The 20,533-nt window shown below is 54.9% G+C and overlaps 8 non-coding genes across 8 annotated transcripts; all 8 read left to right on the forward strand.

Annotated features, from left to right (window-relative positions):
- Positions 1-635: 635 nt before the first annotated feature.
- Positions 636-728, forward strand: LOC130707937 (small nucleolar RNA SNORD116). Its single transcript, XR_009007967.1, has one exon. It is a non-coding gene; the product is annotated as a small nucleolar RNA SNORD116 (small nucleolar RNA).
- A 2,673-nt stretch (positions 729-3,401) lies between these two features.
- On the forward strand, positions 3,402-3,494 carry LOC130707846 (small nucleolar RNA SNORD116). Its single transcript, XR_009007875.1, has one exon. It is a non-coding gene; the product is annotated as a small nucleolar RNA SNORD116 (small nucleolar RNA).
- Positions 3,495-6,183: 2,689 nt separating this feature from the next.
- Positions 6,184-6,276, forward strand: LOC114237554 (small nucleolar RNA SNORD116). The gene has a single exon (XR_003623086.2). It is a non-coding gene; the product is annotated as a small nucleolar RNA SNORD116 (small nucleolar RNA).
- A 2,667-nt stretch (positions 6,277-8,943) lies between these two features.
- Positions 8,944-9,036, forward strand: LOC114237557 (small nucleolar RNA SNORD116). Its single transcript, XR_003623090.1, has one exon. It is a non-coding gene; the product is annotated as a small nucleolar RNA SNORD116 (small nucleolar RNA).
- Positions 9,037-11,725: 2,689 nt separating this feature from the next.
- On the forward strand, positions 11,726-11,818 carry LOC114237580 (small nucleolar RNA SNORD116). The gene has a single exon (XR_003623113.2). It is a non-coding gene; the product is annotated as a small nucleolar RNA SNORD116 (small nucleolar RNA).
- A 2,667-nt stretch (positions 11,819-14,485) lies between these two features.
- LOC114237576 (small nucleolar RNA SNORD116) lies at positions 14,486-14,578 on the forward strand. The gene has a single exon (XR_003623108.2). It is a non-coding gene; the product is annotated as a small nucleolar RNA SNORD116 (small nucleolar RNA).
- A 2,689-nt stretch (positions 14,579-17,267) lies between these two features.
- On the forward strand, positions 17,268-17,360 carry LOC130707925 (small nucleolar RNA SNORD116). Its single transcript, XR_009007955.1, has one exon. It is a non-coding gene; the product is annotated as a small nucleolar RNA SNORD116 (small nucleolar RNA).
- A 2,669-nt stretch (positions 17,361-20,029) lies between these two features.
- Positions 20,030-20,122, forward strand: LOC130707847 (small nucleolar RNA SNORD116). Its single transcript, XR_009007876.1, has one exon. It is a non-coding gene; the product is annotated as a small nucleolar RNA SNORD116 (small nucleolar RNA).
- Positions 20,123-20,533: the final 411 nt, after the last annotated feature.

Genomic DNA, 20,533 nt, shown 5'->3' on the forward strand with positions numbered 1-20,533 from the left:
TTCAGCGGCGCACAGAGAAACCCACAAGCATGTCTGCATGCGCTGACACAGTCACACACGCCCACACACGTGAACACACACATACAGCCTCTCACACACCGGCCAACGTATGTGCCTAACTTCCTGCAGTCGTACTATCAGACATGCAGTCAATTCTCGCTAAGGGATAGAGGTCCTTGGGAAGCAGTTTCAGAACTCAAGGCCAGGTAAATGTTTTTATGGATCATGTCCTCTGAGGACACTGGTCCACTTATGAAGCCTCGGTGATTTCTGTCCACTTCTCAGGTGCAGTTGCAGGGAAAGGCTGGCCGTCGGCACAAACAAGAAGACCTTCGTGTGCTCTGATGAGTGGAGGTGCTATGAAGAACTGTAAAAAGTGAGGTGGGCCCATGTCCCCGAGCATGGTCGTGGGTCACTCAGGACGGTAGGTATTCAAGCGCCCCAAGATGTGCCATTAGATATTAGGTTTTCCTCAGACGGGCCCAATGGCTGCAAGAGTGGATTGATTGTTCCTCTTGCTGAGTGGCCTGAGGGCTGTGGATTCTCCAGGCTTTTGCGGTAGCCCAGGCTCATGGCTCCTGTACAGAGCCCCGCGCACACCCCGTTTGTGTTCTGCAGCGTCCCAGCATGTGCTTGGATCGATGATGACACCCTTGCATGCATTCCTTGGAAAATCTGAGCCAAATGAGTGAGAACACTCTACCGTCTCCTCATCGAAACTGAGGTTCAGCACGTTTCCTCCCTCAGGGGGAGAGGACAGTTAGGAATGAGTGCCAGCGTCCCCCGCTGACATGCATGCAAACACCACCAAGGACTCCAGTATTGGAGGGGCTCCTGTCTGAGGGTTGACCGTGTCTGCACATAAGCTGTGTTTCTGTGAATCCCGGATCCCTGCTGAATGGCTGTTGAGGGAATGCGAGGGGGCAGGCTCTCCTGCTGGTCTTAAGAGTCGGAGTGTGTGCTGGTCTAGGCCCAGTTAGCTTGCAGTTGGGAGGTGAGTTTTGGCCAGGATCACGCTTCGTGCATGCCATTTTGGGGGTTGATTCTGGAAGCCAAAATGAGCAAGCGTCCCTGGTTGGTGCCTGGAACCTCAGGCCAGGCCTGTGGCCCTCCCTGTTCTTGCGTTTTTCACGGTGAGGTTCTTGAGTGCCTAGTGAGGCTGGAGCAATGGGCGGGGGTGAGCTCGGTTTGGCATCGGCGGAAAGGGGCTGATGGATTAGGCCTCGCTGCTGCCCTTGTTTGCTTCTCTACTTTAACTCCCGGCACAGTGTTGATGCCAAGGGGGTCATCGTGGAGTGGGGAGAGGAACGAGTGCTGAATTTAAACCTGCGTGGATTACTGATGGCTCGCACAGGAAGGTAAGGGAAGATGAGGACATGTCCTTTGTGATGTCATGGAATAGGCTATCATAATTGAGTTGCAGGTGCTGGCCTCGGGTTCCCAAGGATGTGTCATGTTCGTTATTGGCTGGCATCAGCCGCCTATGGAGGGGATGGCTTTGGCAGCTCAAGTGGATGAGGTGAGGTAGGTAACCTGTGTAGATTTGGAATCCCATTGCCAGAGGAAAGACACCCAAAGGGTGTCTTGCGAGACGTAAAGAAGATTGACATGGTGACGCGTCTGTGCTGGCCTCCTTGGAGGATGGTTAGTTATGCGAACATCCCCTTTGGCCGCTTTGTTCCCTTGTTTGGGAATGTGCAAAGCGAAAGTGCTTCTCCCGGGGGGGGGGGGGCATGACTCGGCTTGCGAACAGCCAGAGGTTTATCTGGAGCAGTCCTTTGGGGGGACATAGGTGGGCGCACTGATGCGGCGCCAGGCGCACTGTCGTGGACAGCCACTCTGCCCTTTCAAGTTTCCAGGTCCCCTCGTGTGGCAAAGGTTTTCCGTTGAAAGTCTGTCTCTGGTCCTCGGGGACAGTGTCTTTGATCACTGTGAGTTCCACGGTAGTGTCACTGTGGCAGTGGAGAATCGCCAGGATGCATGGCGTGGGGTGTGCATCATTAAAGCAGACAGGCTTGCGGTGTGTCTTCCCTGCTGTTCAGTGTCTCCGTGTTCGCATGATGTCTGTGGCTTCAAGTAGAGTCAAGTTGCCCTGCAGGCAGGAGGAGGGCACTTAGGACGAGGCTGTGTAGCGTTTGAGCGTTTCCTCAGTGGTCAGGGCCGCCAAACCTACCAGTTGGAAGCTTGCCTATACGTGGCCGGGAGGGTGGCCTAATTTCCACTATGGGGTTCTAACCTGTGTCCTGGTTGCTGAAGCCCAACACTTCCCATTGAGGGCATTCCCACGGGGTCATGGAAAGTGATTTGGTCTAGTTGGCGAGATGAGGCACTTGGGCCGAAGTCCGTTAACCCCTTGAGAAGTGCCAGGCTGCATGTTGCCTTTCAGCAACTGCAGGTCGGTGTCAGCCCGCCCATGGGAGGTTACCTTGCTTCCGGAAGCACTGGGAGTGACCCCAAGGGCACATCAGGTGTGGTGGTAGGTGGCAAGATCTCCAGGTCCACATAGGTGTGACACCCACGGCCGGGAGGGAGGTCTCGTCCAGTGTTTGTGCTTTGGTCAGAAGGCGTGGCTGTGGGAGAGCCAGAGTCTGTGGCCTATTTCGACAGCCCTGGGGGTCAAAGTTCGCATGCGGCCTCATGAAGCTGACAGGGGTCTTTCTCCTTTCAGTTGGGGGTCCAACCAGTGGGCTGTGTATAAACTATGACGTTTACTGTTAGAGGCGTCTGCAGAGGGCCACAGGGACACCCAGAGACCAAGACGCATATTTAGCGGCACACAGAGGAATCCACAAACGCATCCTCGTGCACAGTCACAGTCACACACGCCCACACGTGTGGATACACACATACAGCGTCTCACAAACCGACCAACGTACGTGCGTAACTTCCTTCAGTTGTGCTGTGAGACACACTATCAGTTTTTGGTAAGGGAGAGTGGTACTTGGGAAGCAGGTTCCAGTCTCACGCCCAGGTTAAGTGTTCACAAAAATCATGTTCTCTGAGGACCCTGGTGCAATTCAGAAACCTGCGTGATTTCTGTCCACTTCTCAGGTGCAGTTGCAGGGTAAGGCTGGCTGTCGGCAAAGAGAAGAAGAACATCGCGTTGTCTGATGACTGGATGTGCTAAGGAGAACTGGAAAAAGTGGGGCGGGTGCACGTTGCTGAGCATGACTGTGGATATCTCAGGACGGTAGGCATTCACCCATACTAAGATGTGCCATTGGATTTTAGGTTTTCCACAGATGGGCCCAATGGTTGCAAGAGTGGATTGACTGTTGGTCTTGCTGCGTGGCCTGAGGACTGTGGATTCCTCAGGGAGTTGGAGTACTTCCAGGTCATGGCTCCTCTGCAGAGCCCCACGGCCTTCCCTTTTGTGTTCTGCAGCATCCCAGCACGTGCTTGGATCGATGATGACACCCTTGTATGCATTCCTTGGAAAATCTGAACAAAATGAGTGAGAACGCTCTACCGTCTCCTCATCGAAACTGAGGTCCAGCACGTTTCCTCTCTCGGGAGTATGGGACAGTTAGGAGTGAGGGCCAACGTCCCCTGCTGACAGGCATGCAAACACCACTAAGGGCTCCAGCATTGGAGGGGCTCCTGTCTGAGGGTCGACCATGTCCGCCCATAAGCTGGGTCATCCATGAATCCCTGGTCCCTGCTAAAAGGCCGTTGAGGGAATGTAAGAGGGCAGTCTTTCCTGCTAGTCTTCAGGGTCGCAGTGTGTTCTGGTATAGACCCAGTAAGCTTGCAGCTTGGAGAGGTGATTTTTGGACAGGATCACGCTTTGTGCATGCCGCTTCCGAGCTTGATTATGGAAGCCAAAATGAGCAAGCTTCCCTGGTTGGAGCCTGGAGCCTCAGGCCAGGCCTGTGGCCCTCTCTGTTGTTGTGTTTCGCCCGGTGAGGTTCTTGACTGCCCAGTGTGGCTGGAGCAGTGAGCGGGCGTGGGTTGGCATGGGCGATGGCGGTCGGGGGCTGATGGTTTAGGCCTCAGTGCTGCCCCTGTCAGCTCCTATGCTGAATTTGCCGGCACACTGTTGGCGCTAAGTGGATCTTCGTGGAGTGGGGGGTGGATCGAGTGAAGCATTTCAGCCTGGGTGGTGGCTGCTGGCCTGGAGAAAAAGGTAAGGTATCATGAGGAAAGGTCCTGTGTGATGTCGTGGGATGGGCTGACATCATTGAGTTGCAGGCGCTGGCCTCGGCTTCCCAAGAATGTGTCTTGTTCGTGATGGGCTGGCATAAGCTGCCTATGGAGCGGATGGCTTTGGCAGTTCAAGTGGGTGAGTTGAGGTAGGAAACCTGTGTAGAGTTGCGATGCTGTTGCCCGAGGAATGACACCCAAAGGTTGTCTTGCGGGAAGTAGAGAAGATCGACATGGTGAGGCGTCTGTGCTGGCCTCCTTGGAGGTAGTTGTGTTATGCGAACATCCCCTTTGGCCGCTCTGTTCCCTTGTTTGGCAATGTGTCAAGCGAAAGTGTTTCTCCCGTGGGGGAATGACGCGACCGGCCAGTGTAGCAGGCAGGCCTTTCGAACAGCCAGAGGTTTATCTGGAGCAGTCCATTGGTGGGGCAGGGATGGGGGCCCCGTTGCCATGCCTGCTGTGCTGCCATGGCCAGCCACTGTTCCCTTTCAGGCTTCCAAGTCCCCTCGCATGGCAGAGGTCTTCCGTTGAATGTTTGTCTGTGGTCCTCGGGGACCATGCCTTTGATCACTGTGAGTTACTCGGTAGTGTCACTGTGGCAGTGGAGAATTTCCAGGATGCATGGGGTGGGATCAGCATCAACGAAGGAGACAGGCTTGTGGTCTGTCTTCCCTGGTGTTCAGTGTTCCCGTGTTCTGAAGATATTTGTGGTTTCCAGTAGGGTCGTGTCGCCCTGTGGGCTGGAGGAGGGCACGTAGGACGAGGCTCTCAAGGGTTTAAGCGTTTCCTTAGGGGTCAGGGCCGCGAACATTCAAGATGGGAGCTGCCTGAGACGTGGCTGGGAATGTGGACTAGTTTCGGCCGTGGGGATCCGACATGGGTCATGGTGGCTGAAGCCCACCACTTCCTGTGGTGGGCATTCCCACGGGTCAATGGAAAGTGATTAGGCCTAGTTGGCGAGAGGTGGCACGTGGGCCCACGTTCGTTAGCCCCTTGAGTGGTTTCAGGCTGCATCTTGGCAGTAGACAGCTGCCGGTCGGTGTCAGCCCGACCATGGGAGTTCCCTTGCTTCCGGAAGTGCTGCGAGTGACCCCAAATGCCCATCAGATGTGCTGGTAGCTGACAGAGTCTCGAGGTGCACGTAGATGTCACAGCCAAGGCCCGGAGGCAGGTCTCGTCGAGTCTCTGTGTTTTGGTCAGAAGGCGTGTCTGCGGGAGAGCGGGAGCCCGTGGACTATTTCAACAGCCCCTGGGGGTCAAAGTTTGCCTGCGGCCCCTTGAAACTGACTGGGGTCTTTCTCCTTTCACTTGGGGGTCTAACCAGGGTGCTGTGTATAAACTATTTCTTTTATTGTTGGACTCCTCTTCACAGGGCCATAGAGACACACAGAGACCAAGACGCGTTTTCAGCGGCGCACAGAGAAACCCACAAGCATGTCTGCATGCGCTGACACAGTCACACACGCCCACACACGTGAACACACACATACAGCCTCTCACACACCGGCCAACGTATGTGCCTAACTTCCTGCAGTCGTACTATCAGACATGCAGTCAATTCTCGCTAAGGGATAGAGGTCCTTGGGAAGCAGTTTCAGAACTCAAGGCCAGGTAAATGTTTTTATGGATCATGTCCTCTGAGGACACCGGTCCACTTATGAAGCCTCGGTGATTTCTGTCCACTTCTCAGGTGCAGTTGCTGGGAAAGGCTGGCCGTCGGCACAAACAAGAAGACCATCGTGTGCTCTGATGACTGGAGGTGCTATGAAGAAGTGTAAAAAGTGAGGTGGGCCCATGTCCCCGAGCATGGTCGTGGATCACTCAGGACGGTAGGTATTCAAGCACCCCAAGATGTGCCATTAGATATTAGGTTTTCCTCAGACGGGCCCAATGGCTGCAAGAGTGGATTGATTGTTCCTCTTGCTGAGTGGCCTGAGGGCTGTGGATTCTCCAGGCTTTTGCGGTAGCCCAGGCTCATGGCTCCTGTACAGAGCCCCGCGCACACCCCGGTTGTGTTCTGCAGCGTCCCAGCATGTGCTTGGATCGATGATGACACCCTTGCATGCATTCCTTGGAAAATCTGAACCAAATGAGTGAGAACACTCTACCGTCTCCTCATCGAAACTGAGGTTCAGCACGTTTCCTCCCTCAGGGGGAGAGGACAGTTAGGAATGAGTGCCAGCGTCCCCCGCCGACATGCATGCAAACACCACCAAGGACTCCAGTATTGGAGGGGCTCCTGTCTGAGGGTTGACCGTGTCTGCACATAAGCTGTGTTTCTGTGAATCCCGGGTCCCTGCTGAATGGCTGTTGAGGGAATGCGAGGGGGCAGGCTCTCCTGCTGGTCTTAAGAGTCGGAGTGTGTGCTGGTCTAGGCCCAGTTAGCTTGCAGTTGGGAGGTGAGTTTTGGCCAGGATCACGCTTCGTGCATGCCATTTTGGGGGTTGATTCTGGAAGCCAAAATGAGCAAGCGTCCCTGGTTGGTGCCTGGAACCTCAGGCCAGGCCTGTGGCCCTCCCTGTTCTTGCGTTTTTCACGGTGAGGTTCTTGAGTGCCTAGTGAGGCTGGAGCAATGGGCGGGGGTGAGCTCGGTTTGGCATCGGCGGAAAGGGGCTGATGGATTAGGCCTCGCTGCTGCCCTTGTTTGCTTCTCTACTTTAACTCCCGGCACAGTGTTGATGCCAAGGGGGTCATCGTGGAGTGGGGAGAGGAACGAGTGCTGAATTTAAACCTGCGTGGATTACTGATGGCTCGCACAGGAAGGTAAGGGAAGATGAGGACATGTCCTTTGTGATGTCATGGAATAGGCTATCATAATTGAGTTGCAGGTGCTGGCCTCGGGTTCCCAAGGATGTGTCATGTTCGTTATTGGCTGGCATCAGCCGCCTATGGAGGGGATGGCTTTGGCAGCTCAAGTGGATGAGGTGTGGTAGGTAACCTGTGTAGATTTGGAATCCCATTGCCAGAGGAAAGACACCCAAAGGGTGTCTTGCGAGACGTAAAGAAGATTGACATGGTGACGCGTCTGTGCTGGCCTCCTTGGAGGATGGTTAGTTATGCGAACATCCCCTTTGGCCGCTTTGTTCCCTTGTTTGGGAATGTGCAAAGCGAAAGTGGTTCTCCCGGGGGGGGCATGACTCGGCTTGCGAACAGCCAGAGGTTTATCTGGAGCAGTCCTTTGGGGGGACAGAGGTGGGGGCACTGATGCGGCGCCAGGCGCACTGTCGTGGACAGCCACTCTGCCCTTTCAAGTTTCCAGGTCCCCTCGTGTGGCAAAGGTTTTCCATTGAAAGTCTGTCTCTGGTCCTCGGGGACAGTGTCTTTGATCACTGTGAGTTCCACGGTAGTGTCACTGTGGCAGTGGAGAATCGCCAGGATGCATGGTGTGGTTTGGGTATCATCAAAGCAGACAGGCTTGCGGTGTGTCTTCCCTGCTGTTCAGTGTCTCCGTGTTCGCATGATGTCTGTGGCTTCAAGTAGAGTCAAGTTGCCCTGCAGGCAGGAGGAGGGCACTTAGGACGAGGCTGTGTAGCGTTTGAGCGTTTCCTCAGTGGTCAGGTCCGCCAAACCTACCAGTTGGAAGCTTGCCTATACGTGGCCGGGAAGGTGGCCTAATTTCCACTATGGGGTTCCAACCTGTGTCCTGGTTGCTGAAGCCCAACACTTCCCATTGAGGGCATTCCCACGGGGTCATGGAAAGTGATTTGGTCTAGTTGGCGAGATGAGGCACTTGGGCCGAAGTCCGTTAACCCCTTGAGAAGTGCCAGGCTGCATGTTGCCTTTTAGCAACTGCAGGTCGGTGTCAGCCCGCCCATGGGAGGTTACCTTGCTTCCGGGAGCACTGGGAGTGACCCCAAGGGCACATCAGATGTGGTGGTAGGTGGCAGGATCTCCAGGTCCACATAGGTGTGACACCCACGGCCGGGAGGGAGGTCTCGTCCAGTGTTTGTGCTTTGGTCAGAAGGCGTGGCTGTGGGAGAGCCGGAGTCTGTGGCCTATTTCGACAGCCCTGGGGGTCAAAGTTCACATGCGGCCTCATGAAGCTGACAGGGGTCTTTCTCCTTTCAGTTGGGGGTCCAACCAGGGGGCTGTGTATAAACTATGACGTTTACTGTTAGAGGCGTCTGCAGAGGGCCACAGGGACACCCAGAGACCAAGACGCGTATTTAGCGGCACACAGAGGAATCCACAAACGCATCCTCGTGCACAGTCACAGTCACACACGCCCACATGTGTGGATACACACATACAGTGTCTCACACACCGACCAACGTACGTGCGTAACTTCCTTCAGTCGTGCTGTGAGACACACAATCAGGTTTGGTAAGGGAGAGTGGTACTTGGGAAGCAGGTTCCAGTCTCACGCCCAGGTTAAGTGTTCACAAAAATCATGTTCTCTGAGGACCCTGGTGCAATTCGGAAACCTGCGTGATTTCTGTCCACTTCTCAGGTGCAGTTGCAGGGTAAGGCTGGCTGTCGGCCAAGAGAAGAAGAACATCGCGTTGTCTGATGACTGGATGTGCTAAGGAGAACTGGAAAAAGTGGGGCGGGTGCACGTTGCCGAGCATGACTGTGGATATCTCAGGACGGTAGGCATTCACCCATACTAAGATGTGCCATTGGATTTTAGGTTTTCCACAGATGGGCCCAATGGTTGCAAGAGTGCATTGACTGTTGGTCTTGCTGCGTGGCCTGAGGACTGTGGATTCCCCAGGCAGTTGGAGTACTTCCAGGTCATGGCTCCTCTGCAGAGCCCCACGGCCTTCCCTTTTGTGTTCTGCAGGGTCCCAACATGTGTTTGGATCGATGATGACACCCTTGTATGCATTCCTTGGAAAATCTGAACAAAATGAGTGAGAACGCTCTACCGTCTCCTCATCGAAACTGAGGTCCAGCACGTTTCCTCTCTCGGGAGTATGGGACAGTTAGGAGTGAGGGCCAACGTCCCCTGCTGACAGGCATGCAAACACCACTAAGGGCTCCAGCATTGGAGGGGCTCCTGTCTGAGGGTCGACCATGTCCGCCCATAAGCTGGGTCATCTATGAATCCCCGGTCCCTGCTAAAAGGCCGTTGAGGGAATGCAAGAGGGCAGGCTTTCCTGCTAGTCTTCAGGGTCGGAGTGTGTTCTGGTATAGACCCAGTAAGCTTGCAGCTTGGAGAGGTGATTTTTGGACAGGATCACGCTTTGTGCATGCCGCTTCCGAGGTTGATTATGGAAGCCAAAATGAGCAAGCTTCCCTGGTTGGAGCCTGGAGCCTCAGGCCAGGCCTGTGGCCCTCTCTGTTGTTGTGTTTTGCCCGGTGAGGTTCTTGACTGCCCAGTGTGGCTGGAGCAGTGAGCAGGCGTGGGTTGGAGTGGGCGATGGCGGTAGGGGGCTGATGGTTTAGGCCTCAGTGCTGCCGCTGTCAGCTACTCTGCTGAAGTTGCCGGCACACTGTTGGCGCTAAGTGGAACTTCTTGGAGTGGGGGGTGGATCGAGTGAAGCATTTCAGCCTGGGTGGTGGCTGCTGGCCTGGAGAAAAAGGTAAGGTATCATGAGGAAAGGTCCTGTGTGATTTCGTGGGATGGGCTGACATCATTGAGTTGCAGGCGCTGGCCTCGGCTTCCCAAGAATGTGTCTTGTTCGTGATGGGCTGTCATAAGCTGCCTATGGAGCGGATGGCTTTGGCAGTTCAAGTGGGTGAGTTGAGGTAGGAGACCTGTATAGAGTTGCGATGCTGTTGCCCGAGGAATGACACCCAAAGGGTGTCTTGCGGGAAGTAGAGAAGATCGACATGGTGAGGCGTCTGTGCTGGCCTCCTTGGAGGTAGTTGAGTTATGCGAACATCCCCTTGGGCCGCTCTGTTCCCTTGTTTGGCAATGTGTAAAGCGAAAGTGTTTCTCCCGTGGGGGAATGACGCGACCGGCCAGTGTAGCAGGCAGGCCTTTCGAACAGCCAGAGGTTTATCTGGAGCAGTCCATTGGTGGGGCAGGGGTGGGTGCCCCGTTGCCATGCCTGCTGTGCTGCCGTGGCCAGCCACTGTTCCCTTTCAGGCTTCCAAGTCCCCTCGCATGGCAGAGGTCTTCCGTTGAAAGTTTGTCTGTGGTCCTCGGGGACCATGCCTTTGATCACTGTGAGTTACTCGGTAGTGTCACTGTGGCAGTGGAGAATTTCCAGGATGCATGGGGTGGGATCAGCATCAACGAAGGAGACAGGCTTGTGGTCTGTCTTCCCTGGTGTTCAGTGTTCCCGTGTTCTGAAGATGTTTGTGGTTTCCAGTAGGGTCGTGTCGCCCTGTGGGCTGGAGGAGGGCACGTAGGACGAGGCTCTCAAGGGTTTAAGCGTTTCCTTAGGGGTCAGGGCCGCGAACATTCAAGATGGGAGCTGCCTGAGACGTGGCTGGGAATGTGGACTAGTTTCGGCCGTGGGGATCCGACATGGGTCATGGTGGCTGAAGCCCACCACTTCCTGTGGTGGGCATTCCCACGGGTCAATGGAAAGTGATTAGGCCTAGTTGGCGAGAGGTGGCACGTGGGCCCACGTTCGTTAACCCCTTGAGTGGTTTCAGGCTGCATCTTGGCAGTAGACAGCTGCCGGTCGGTGTCAGCCCGACCATGGGAGTTCCCTTGCTTCCGGAAGTGCTGCGAGTGACCCCAAATGCCCATCAGATGTGCTGGTAGCTGACAGAGTCTCGAGGTGCACGTAGATGTCACAGCCAAGGCCCGGAGGCAGGTCTCGTCGAGTCTCTGTGTTTTGGTCAGAAGGCGTGTCTGCGGGAGAGCGGGAGTCCGTGGACTATTTCAACAGCCCCTGGGGGTCAAAGTTTGCCTGCGGCCCCTTGAAACTGACTGGGGTCTTTCTCCTTTCACTTGGGGGTCTAACCAGGGTGCTGTGTATAAACTATTTCTTTTATTGTTGGACTCCTCTTCACAGGGCCATAGGGACACACAGAGACCAAGACGCGTTTTCAGCGGCGCACAGAGAAATCCACAAGCATGTCTGCATGCGCTGACACAGTCACACACGCCCACACACGTGAACACACACATACAGCCTCTCACACACCGGCCAACGTATGTGCCTAACTTCCTGCAGTCGTACTATCAGACATGCAGTCAATTCTCGCTAAGGGATAGAGGTCCTTGGGAAGCAGTTTCAGAACTCAAGGCCAGGTAAATGTTTTTATGGATCATGTCCTCTGAGGACACCGGTCCACTTATGAAGCCTCGGTGATTTCTGTCCACTTCTCAGGTGCAGTTGCAGGGAAAGGCTGGCCGTCGGCACAAACAAGAAGACCTTCGTGTGCTCTGATGACTGGAGGTGCTATGAAGAACTGTAAAAAGTGAGGCGGGCCCATGTCCCCGAGCATGGTCGTGGATCACTCAGGACGGTAGGTATTCAAGCACCCCAAGATGTGCCATTAGATATTAGGTTTTCCTCAGACGGGCCCAATGGCTGCAAGTGTGGATTGATTGTTCCTCTTGCTGAGTGGCCTGAGGGCTGTGGATTCTCCAGGCTTTTGCGGTAGCCCAGGCTCATGGCTCCTGTACAGAGCCCCGCGCACACCCCGGTTGTGTTCTGCAGCGTCCCAGCATGCGCTGGGATCGATGATGACACCCTTGCATGCATTCCTTGGAAAATCTGAACCAAATGAGTGAGAACACTCTACCGTCTCCTCATCGAAACTGAGGTTCAGCACGTTTCCTCCCTCAGGGGGAGAGGACAGTTAGGAATGAGTGCCAGCGTCCCCCGCCGACATGCATGCAAACACCACCAAGGACTCCAGTATTGGAGGGGCTCCTGTCTGAGGGTTGACCGTGTCTGCACATAAGCTGTGTTTCTGTGAATCCCGGGTCCCTGCTGAATGGCTGTTGAGGGAATGCGAGGGGGCAGGCTCTCCTGCTGGTCTTAAGAGTCGGAGTGTGTGCTGGTCTAGGCCCAGTTAGCTTGCAGTTGGGAGGTGAGTTTTGGCCAGGATCACGCTTCGTGCATGCCATTTTGGGGGTTGATTCTGGAAGCCAAAATGAGCAAGCGTCCCTGGTTGGTGCCTGGAACCTCAGGCCAGGCCTGTGGCCCTCCCTGTTCTTGCGTTTTTCACGGTGAGGTTCTTGAGTGCCTAGTGAGGCTGGAGCAATGGGCGGGGGTGAGCTCGGTTTGGCATCGGCGGAAAGGGGCTGATGGATTAGGCCTCGCTGCTGCCCTTGTTTGCTTCTCTACTTTAACTCCCGGCACAGTGTTGATGCCAAGGGGGTCATCGTGGAGTGGGGAGAGGAACGAGTGCTGAATTTAAACCTGCGTGGATTACTGATGGCTCGCACAGGAAGGTAAGGGAAGATGAGGACATGTCCTTTGTGATGTCATGGAATAGGCTATCATAATTGAGTTGCAGGTGCTGGCCTCGGGTTCCCAAGGATGTGTCATGTTCGTTATTGGCTGGCATCAGCCGCCTATGGAGGGGATGGCTTTGGCAGCTCAAGTGGATGAGGTGAGGTAGGTAACCTGTGTAGATTTGGAATCCCATTGCCAGAGGAAAGACACCCAAAGGGTGTCTTGCGAGACGTAAAGAAGATTGACATGGTGACGCGTCTGTGCTGGCCTCCTTGGAGGATGGTTAGTTATGCGAACATCCCCTTTGGCCGCTTTGTTCCCTTGTTTGGGAATGTGCAAAGCGAAAGTGCTTCTCCCGGGGGGGGCATGACTCGGCTTGCGAACAGCCAGAGGTTTATCTGGAGCAGTCCTTTGGGGGGACAGAGGTGGGGGCACTGATGCGGCGCCAGGCGCACTGTCGTGGACAGCCACTCTGCCCTTTCAAGTTTCCAGGTCCCCTCGTGTGGCAAAGGTTTTCCGTTGAAAGTCTGTCTCTGGTCCTCGGGGACAGTGTCTTTGATCACTGTGAGTTCCACGGTAGTGTCACTGTGGCAGTGGAGAATCGCCAGGATGCATGGCGTGGGGTGTGCATCATCAAAGCAGACAGGCTTGCGGTGTGTCTTCCCTGCTGTTCAGTGTCTCCGTGTTCGCATGATGTCTGTGGCTTCAAGTAGAGTCAAGTTGCCCTGCAGGCAGGAGGAGGGCACTTAGGACGAGGCTGTGTAGCGTTTGAGCGTTTCCTCAGTGGTCAGGTCCGCCAAACCTACCAGTTGGAAGCTTGCCTATACGTGGCCGGGAAGGTGGCCTAATTTCCACTATGGGGTTCCAACCTGTGTCCTGGTTGCTGAAGCCCAACACTTCCCATTGAGGGCATTCCCACGGGGTCATGGAAAGTGATTTGGTCTAGTTGGCAAGATGAGGCACTTGGGCCGAAGTCCGTTAACCCCTTGAGAAGTGCCAGGCTGCATGTTGCCTTTTAGCAACTGCAGGTCGGTGTCAGCCCGCCCATGGGAGGTTACCTTGCTTCCGGGAGCACTGGGAGTGACCCCAAGGGCACATCAGATGTGGTGGTAGGTGGCAGGATCTCCAGGTCCACATAGGTGTGACACCCACGGCCGGGAGGGAGGTCTCGTCCAGTGTTTGTGCTTTGGTCAGAAGGCGTGGCTGTGGGAGAGCCGGAGTCTGTGGCCTATTTCGACAGCCCTGGGGGTCAAAGTTCGCATGAGGCCTCATGAAGCTGACAGGGGTCTTTCTCCTTTCAGTTGGGGGTCCAACCAGGGGGCTGTGTATAAACTATGACGTTTACTGTTAGAGGCGTCTGCAGAGGGCCACAGGGACACCCAGAGACCAAGACGCGTATTTAGCGGCACACAGAGGAATCCACAAACGCATCCTCGTGCACAGTCACAGTCACACACGCCCACATGTGTGGATACACACATACAGTGTCTCACACACCGACCAACGTACGTGCGTAACTTCCTTCAGTCGTGCTGTGAGACACACAATCAGGTTTGGTAAGGGAGAGTGGTACTTGGGAAGCAGGTTCCAGTCTCACGCCCAGGTTAAGTGTTCACAAAAATCATGTTCTCTGAGGACCCTGGTGCAATTCGGAAACCTGCGTGATTTCTGTCCACTTCTCAGGTGCAGTTGCAGGGTAAGGCTGGCTGTCGGCCAAGAGAAGAAGAACATCGCGTTGTCTGATGACTGGATGTGCTAAGGAGAACTGGAAAAAGTGGGGCGGGTGCACGTTGCCGAGCATGACTGTGGATATCTCAGGACGGTAGGCATTCACCCATACTAAGATGTGCCATTGGATTTTAGGTTTTCCACAGATGGGCCCAATGGTTGCAAGAGTGCATTGACTGTTGGTCTTGCTGCGTGGCCTGAGGACTGTGGATTCCCCAGGCAGTTGGAGTACTTCCAGGTCATGGCTCCTCTGCAGAGCCCCACGGCCTTCCCTTTTGTGTTCTGCAGGGTCCCAACATGTGTTTGGATCGATGATGACACCCTTGTATGCATTCCTTGGAAAATCTGAACAAAATGAGTGAGAACGCTCTACCGTCTCCTCATCGAAACTGAGGTCCAGCACGTTTCCTCTCTCGGGAGTATGGGACAGTTAGGAGTGAGGGCCAACGTCCCCTGCTGACAGGCATGCAAACACCACTAAGGGCTCCAGCATTGGAGGGGCTCCTGTCTGAGTGTCGACCATGTCCGCCCATAAGCTGGGTCATCTATGAATCCCCGGTCCCTGCTAAAAGGCCGTTGAGGGAATGCAAGAGGGCAGGCTTTCCTGCTAGTCTTCAGGGTCGGAGTGTGTTCTGGTATAGACCCAGTAAGCTTGCAGCTTGGGGAGGTGATTTTTGGACAGGATCACGCTTTGTGCATGCCGCTTCCGAGGTTGATTATGGAAGCCAAAATGAGCAAGCTTCCCTGGTTGGAGCCTGGAGCCTCAGGCCAGGCCTGTGGCCCTCTCTGTTGTTGTGTTTTGCCCGGTGAGGTTCTTGACTGCCCAGTGTGGCTGGAGCAGTGAGCAGGCGTGGGTTGGAGTGGGCGATGGCGGTAAGGGGCTGATGGTTTAGGCCTCAGTGCTGCCGCTGTCAGCTACTCTGCTGAAGTTGCCGGCACACTGTTGGCGCTAAGTGGAACTTCTTGGAGTGGGGGGTGGATCGAGTGAAGCATTTCAGCCTGGGTGGTGGCTGCTGGCCTGGAGAAAAAGGTAAGGTATCATGAGGAAAGGTCCTGTGTGATTTCGTGGGATGGGCTGACATCATTGAGTTGCAGGCGCTGGCCTCGGCTTCCCAAGAATGTGTCTTGTTCGTGATGGGCTGGCATAAGCTGCCTATGGAGCGGATGGCTTTGGCAGTTCAAGTGGGTGAGTTGAGGTAGGAAACCTGTATAGAGTTGCGATGCTGTTGCCCGAGGAATGACACCCAAAGGGTGTCTTGCGGGAAGTAGAGAAGATCGACATGGTGAGGCGTCTGTGCTGGCCTCCTTGGAGGTAGTTGAGTTATGCGAACATCCCCTTGGGCCGCTCTGTTCCCTTGTTTGGCAATGTGTAAAGCGAAAGTGTTTCTCCCGTGGGGGAATGACGCGACCGGCCAGTGTAGCAGGCAGGCCTTTCGAACAGCCAGAGGTTTATCTGGAGCAGTCCATTGGTGGGGCAGGGGTGGGTGCCCCGTTGCCATGCCTGCTGTGCTGCCGTGGCCAGCCACTGTTCCCTTTCAGGCTTCCAAGTCCCCTCGCATGGCAGAGGTCTTCCGTTGAAAGTTTGTCTGTGGTCCTCGGGGACCATGCATTTGATCACTGTGAGTTACTCGGTAGTTTCACTGTGGCAGTGGAGAATTTCCAGGATGCATGGGGTGGGATCAGCATCAACGAATGAGACAGGCTTGTGGTCTGTCTTCCCTGGTGTTCAGTGTTCCCGTGTTCTGAAGATGTTTGTGGTTTCCAGTAGGGTCGTGTCGCCCTGTGGGCTGGAGGAGGGCACGTAGGACGAGGCTCTCAAGGGTTTAAGCGTTTCCTTAGGGGTCAGGGCCGCGAACATTCAAGATGGGAGCTGCCTGAGACGTGGCTGGGAATGTGGACTAGTTTCGGCCGTGGGGATCCGACATGGGTCATGGTGGCTGAAGCCCACCACTTCCTGTGGTGGGCATTCCCACGGGTCAATGGAAAGTGATTAGGCCTAGTTGGCGAGAGGTGGCACGTGGGCCCACGTTCGTTAACCCCTTGAGTGGTTTCAGGCTGCATCTTGGCAGTAGACAGCTGCCGGTCGGTGTCAGCCCGACCATGGGAGTTCCCTTGCTTCCGGAAGTGCTGCGAGTGACCCCAAATGCCCATCAGATGTGCTGGTAGCTGACAGAGTCTCGAGGTGCACGTAGATGTCACAGCCAAGGCCCGGAGGCAGGTCTCGTCGAGTCTCTGTGTTTTGGTCAGAAGGCGTGTCTGCGGGAGAGCGGGAGTCCGTGGACTATTTCAACAGCCCCTGGGGGTCAAAGTTTGCCTGCGGCCCCTTGAAACTGACTGGGGTCTTTCTCCTTTCACTTGGGGGTCTAACCAGGGTGCTGTGTATAAACTATTTCTTTTATTGTTGGACTCCTCTTCACAGGGCCATAGGGACACACAGAGACCAAGACGCGTTTTCAGCGGCGCACAGAGAAACCCACAAGCATGTCTGCATGCGCTGACACAGTCACACACGCCCACACACGTGAACACACACATACAGCCTCTCACACACCGGCCAACGTATGTGCCTAACTTCCTGCAGTCGTACTATCAGACATGCAGTCAATTCTCGCTAAGGGATAGAGGTCCTTGGGAAGCAGTTTCAGAACTCAAGGCCAGGTAAATGTTTTTATGGATCATGTCCTCTGAGGACACCGGTCCACTTATGAAGCCTCGGTGATTTCTGTCCACTTCTCAGGTGCAGTTGCAGGGAAAGGCTGGCCGTCGGCACAAACAAGAAGACCTTCGTGTGCTCTGATGACTGGAGGTGCTATGAAGAACTGTAAAAAGTGAGGCGGGCCCATGTCCCCGAGCATGGTCGTGGATCACTCAGGACGGTAGGTATTCAAGCACCCCAAGATGTGCCATTAGATATTAGGTTTTCCTCAGACGGGCCCAATGGCTGCAAGTGTGGATTGATTGTTCCTCTTGCTGAGTGGCCTGAGGGCTGTGGATTCTCCAGGCTTTTGCGGTAGCCCAGGCTCATGGCTCCTGTACAGAGCCCCGCGCACACCCCGGTTGTGTTCTGCAGCGTCCCAGCATGTGCTGGGATCGATGATGACACCCTTGCATGCATTCCTTGGAAAATCTGAACCAAATGAGTGAGAACACTCTACCGTCTCCTCATTGAAACTGAGGTTCAGCACGTTTCCTCCCTCAGGGGGAGAGGACAGTTAGGAATGAGTGCCAGCGTCCCCCGCCGACATGCATGCAAACACCACCAAGGACTCCAGTATTGGAGGGGCTCCTGTCTGAGGGTTGACCGTGTCTGCACATAAGCTGTGTTTCTGTGAATCCCGGGTCCCTGCTGAATGGCTGTTGAGGGAATGCGAGGGGGCAGGCTCTCCTGCTGGTCTTAAGAGTCGGAGTGTGTGCTGGTCTAGGCCCAGTTAGCTTGCAGTTGGGAGGTGAGTTTTGGCCAGGATCACGCTTCGTGCATGCCATTTTGGGGGTTGATTCTGGAAGCCAAAATGAGCAAGCGTCCCTGGTTGGTGCCTGGAACCTCAGGCCAGGCCTGTGGCCCTCCCTGTTCTTGCGTTTTTCACGGTGAGGTTCTTGAGTGCCTAGTGAGGCTGGAGCAATGGGCGGGGGTGAGCTCGGTTTGGCATCGGCGGAAAGGGGCTGATGGATTAGGCCTCGCTGCTGCCCTTGTTTGCTTCTCTACTTTAACTCCCGGCACAGTGTTGATGCCAAGGGGGTCATCGTGGAGTGGGGAGAGGAACGAGTGCTGAATTTAAACCTGCGTGGATTACTGATGGCTCGCACAGGAAGGTAAGGGAAGATGAGGACATGTCCTTTGTGATGTCATGGAATAGGCTATCATAATTGAGTTGCAGGTGCTGGCCTCGGCTTCCCTAGGATGTGTCATGTTCGTGATTGGCTGGCATCAGCCGCCTATGGAGGGGATGGCTTTGGCAGTTCAAGTGGATGAGGTGAGGTAGGTAACCTGTGTAGATTTGGAATCCCATTGCCAGAGGAAAGACACCCAAAGGGTGTCTTGCGAGACGTAAAGAAGATTGACAAGGTGACGCGTCAGTGCTGGCCTCCTTGGAGGATGGTTAGTTATGCGAACATCCCCTTTGGCCGCTTTGTTCCCTTGTTTGGGAATGTGCAAAGCGAAAGTGCTTCTCCCGGGGGGGGGACATGACTCGGCTTGCGAACAGCCAGAGGTTTATCTGGAGCAGTCCTTTGGGGGGACTGAGGTGGGGGCACTGATGCGGCGCCAGGCGCACTGTCGTGGACAGCCACTCTGCCCTTTCAAGTTTCCAGGTCCCCTCGTGTGGCAAAGGTTTTCCGTTGAAAGTCTGTCTCTGGTCCTCGGGGACAGTGTCTTTGATCACTGTGAGTTCCACGGTAGTGTCACTGTGGCAGTGGAGAATCGCCAGGATGCATGGCGTGGGGTGTGCATCATCAAAGCAGACAGGCTTGCGGTGTGTCTTCCCTGCTGTTCAGTGTCTCCGTGTTCGCATGATGTCTGTGGCTTCAAGTAGAGTCAAGTTGCCCTGCAGGCAGGAGGAGGGCACTTAGGACGAGGCTGTGTAGCGTTTGAGCGTTTCCTCAGTGGTCAGGGCCGCCAAACCTACCAGTTGGAAGCTTGCCTATACGTGGCCGGGAAGGTGGCCTAATTTCCACTATGGGGTTCCAACCTGTGTCCTGGTTGCTGAAGCCCAACACTTCCCATTGAGGGCATTCCCACGGGGTCATGGAAATTGATTTGGTCTAGTTGGCGAGATGAGGCACTTGGGCCGAAGTCCGTTAACCCCTTGAGAAGTGCCAGGCTGCATGTTGCCTTTTAGCAACTGCAGGTCGGTGTCAGCCCGCCCATGGGAGGTTACCTTGCTTCCGGGAGCACTGGGAGTGACCCCAAGGGCACATCAGATGTGGTGGTAGGTGGCAGGATCTCCAGGTCCACATAGGTGTGACACCCACGGCCGGGAGGGAGGTCTCGTCCAGTGTTTGTGCTTTGGTCAGAAGGCGTGGCTGTGGGAGAGCCGGAGTCTGTGGCCTATTTCGACAGCCCTGGGGGTCAAAGTTCGCATGCGACCTCATGAAGCTGACAGGGGTCTTTCTCCTTTCAGTTGGGGGTCCAACCAGGGGGCTGTGTATAAACTATGACGTTTACTGTTAGAGGCGTCTGCAGAGGGCCACAGGGACACCCAGAGACCAAGACGCGTATTTAGCGGCACACAGAGGAATCCACAAACGCATCCTCGTGCACAGTCACAGTCACACACGCCCACATGTGTGGATACACACATACAGTGTCTCACACACCGACCAACGTACGTGCGTAACTTCCTTCAGTCGTGCTGTGAGACACACAATCAGGTTTGGTAAGGGAGAGTGGTACTTGGGAAGCAGGTTCCAGTCTCACGCCCAGGTTAAGTGTTCACAAAAATCATGTTCTCTGAGGACCCTGGTGCAATTCGGAAACCTGCGTGATTTCTGTCCACTTGTCAGGTGCAGTTGCAGGGTAAGGCTGGCTGTCGGCAAAGAGAAGAAGAACATCGCGTTGTCTGATGACTGGATGTGCTAAGGAGAACTGGAAAAAGTGGGGCGGGTGCACGTTGCCGAGCATGACTGTGGATATCTCAGGACGGTAGGCATTCACCCATACTAAGATGTGCCATTGGATTTTAGGTTTTCCACAGATGGGCCCAATGGTTGCAAGAGTGCCTTGACTGTTGGTCTTGCTGCGTGGCCTGAGGACTGTGGATTCCCCAGGCAGTTGGAGTACTTCCAGGTCATGGCTCCTCTGCAGAGCCCCACGGCCTTCCCTTTTGTGTTCTGCAGGGTCCCAACATGTGTTTGGATCGATGATGACACCCTTGTATGCATTCCTTGGAAAATCTGAACAAAATGAGTGAGAACGCTCTACCGTCTCCTCATCGAAACTGAGGTCCAGCACGTTTCCTCTCTCGGGAGTATGGGACAGTTAGGAGTGAGGGCCAACGTCCCCTGCTGACAGGCATGCAAACACCACTAAGGGCTCCAGCATTGGAGGGGCTCCTGTCTGAGTGTCGACCATGTCCGCCCATAAGCTGGGTCATCTATGAATCCCCGGTCCCTGCTAAAAGGCCGTTGAGGGAATGCAAGAGGGCAGGCTTTCCTGCTAGTCTTCAGGGTCGGAGTGTGTTCTGGTATAGACCCAGTAAGCTTGCAGCTTGGAGAGGTGATTTTTGGACAGGATCACGCTTTGTGCATGCCGCTTCCGAGGTTGATTATGGAAGCCAAAATGAGCAAGCTTCCCTGGTTGGAGCCTGGAGCCTCAGGCCAGGCCTGTGGCCCTCTCTGTTGTTGTGTTTTGCCCGGTG

This window comes from Balaenoptera acutorostrata, chromosome 3, assembly GCF_949987535.1.
Source record: "Balaenoptera acutorostrata chromosome 3, mBalAcu1.1, whole genome shotgun sequence".
Taxonomy (NCBI): domain Eukaryota; kingdom Metazoa; phylum Chordata; class Mammalia; order Artiodactyla; family Balaenopteridae; genus Balaenoptera; species Balaenoptera acutorostrata.